Source organism: Myotis davidii, unplaced genomic scaffold (assembly GCF_000327345.1).
Source record: "Myotis davidii unplaced genomic scaffold, ASM32734v1 scaffold655, whole genome shotgun sequence".
In the NCBI taxonomy this organism is placed as follows: Eukaryota; Metazoa; Chordata; class Mammalia; order Chiroptera; family Vespertilionidae; genus Myotis; species Myotis davidii.
The window spans coordinates 1234159-1236133 of NW_006287547.1; the positions used below are offsets into that span (position 1 = coordinate 1234159).

A 1975-nucleotide genomic window follows, 5' to 3' on the forward strand; every position below is an offset into this window, starting at 1 on the left:
AAATGTAAAAGTTAGTTATTTAATAAAAAATAATGTGATGCAAATGACATATTTAATATCGTTTACAAAGTATTTTTTAAAATATTAAAGAAAAGATGTTATGTTAGATGCAATTAATATTAAATAAAAGGTATTGCAGACAAATGATTTTTAGACTTATTTCCACATCTTAAGTTGTACTGTGTATCATACCTTCTGTGACAATCTTTTTTTTTCAATTATTGGCTCTTTTTGTTGTTTATGATCTAAATGCTAGAAGTATTTTAATATTTAAGGACAAAGGAAATGATACAGATGTTGATATAGAAGTTAGCACTATAGAAACAAGCAGATTTAACATATAGGTGGACCTTTTAAACTATCTCATTAATAGAATTCACCTAAAGTAATCTCGGATTTTAAGACATCAATTTTGAATAAATGACACCAGTGTTATGTCAGGAGTCATTGTTCTGCAAAGTAATTTTTTTGTGTGTTTTTTAAGTGAATTTTGTAACAATCCTGAAATATTTACAATCAATCATTCATTTTTCAATTAAAATAGTGTCATTATAAATGGGGATTAAATACCTTTCAACATAACAGAAATATAATTTAGGTATCCTGTCACTAAGTGACAGAAGTATGCCAAAATCATACAGTTTGCAAAGCTATACACCTATTAAAAATAAATTATAGGAAATTAGCACATTTTTTACCTTTTAAAATTAAAAGTTATACTCCATGAAAGCAGCCAACCAAGTAAAACATTAAAGGATCATTAAAACATATTTGTGGAATATACTTCACATAAAGCTAAATGTCTGGGTACATTTCTCATGGTCTCCTAAGTACTATCAATTATGTTTTAATGTAACTCTGATTTTATGAATAGATCTACTCAAATCTTGTTTGAAACAATGATAGGAACAAAATTTAAAATAACTCTTTAAATACAGAAATAACACTGAGATCTTTTAATAACCTTTCTATAACGGGGCTTCCATGAGCTGTTCAATTCTTGCCTTAAGGCTTATTTCTGCATATCATCATATTTAAAAAATAAAATGCACTCCAATGTCAAGAGCATGCAAGAATAATGTAATATTTTTACTGAAATTCTTGGTGAGATAGTTATAGCGCTTATCAGTGTGGCAAAACTTCCTAAGTCACTATCAAGCATCTTTCTCTTTCCTGGCAACCCCTGCCCTCAATGGGCCTCCACCACACCATTCAGCCCACAGCCCCTCCCCCAATCCAACTCTGACCCCAATCGGCCCCCCCACTCTGATCAGCCAACCACCCATGACCTCTCCCCTCAGCTGCTGGCCCCTGATCTGCCTCCCCGACCCCATTCTGGGACAGGGCTGGCTGGCCCATCACCCACAGCCCCTCTCCATAGCCGGCCCCTCTCCCAATCAACCCCCACTACCCCAATCAGCCTGCAACCCCTCCCCTCAACCAGCTCTGCCCCCGATCGCCCCCCCACACACACCAATGTGGGGTGGGGCTGGCCAGCCAACCTCCCACGGCCCCTCCCCCAGCCACTGACACCTGATCAGCCACCCCCCCACCCCAATCAGGGGCGCGGCTCTGGCCAATCACCTGTGGCCCCTACCCCTAGCCAGCCCGGCCCTGCCCTAATCAACCCCGATTGGGGCAGGCTGGCCAGCCAACCTCCTGTTGTTTCCTCCTCCCGACAGGCCCAGACCCAGTCCACCCAGATTGGAGCCAGGCTGGCTGGACCCCACCTGTGCATGAATTTGTGCACTGGGCCTCTAGTTAGTCAATAAAAATCTTTACTGATTTTAAAACAAGTATTTCATGATGATTTTACCGTTTTTGTAGAAATGAATGCTCATTGGGAATTCTGACTTTTAATGTAGGAATTGATTAGTAAAATTCATTCATTTCATCAGCATAACTGATTATGCTTTAAGTAAAATATATTTTCTCTTATTAAGTAATCCCAAATGTTGTTGGTCATTGAAATGTA

The 1975-nt window shown here is 38.7% G+C and overlaps 1 protein-coding gene across 1 annotated transcript in view; it reads left to right on the plus strand.

Annotated features, from left to right (window-relative positions):
• The window catches only part of LOC102766423 (chromosome unknown open reading frame, human C10orf107), a 158877-nt gene that overhangs the window by 60179 nt on the left and 96723 nt on the right, over positions 1 to 1975 (plus strand). The gene's annotated exons all lie outside the window — the stretch shown is intronic.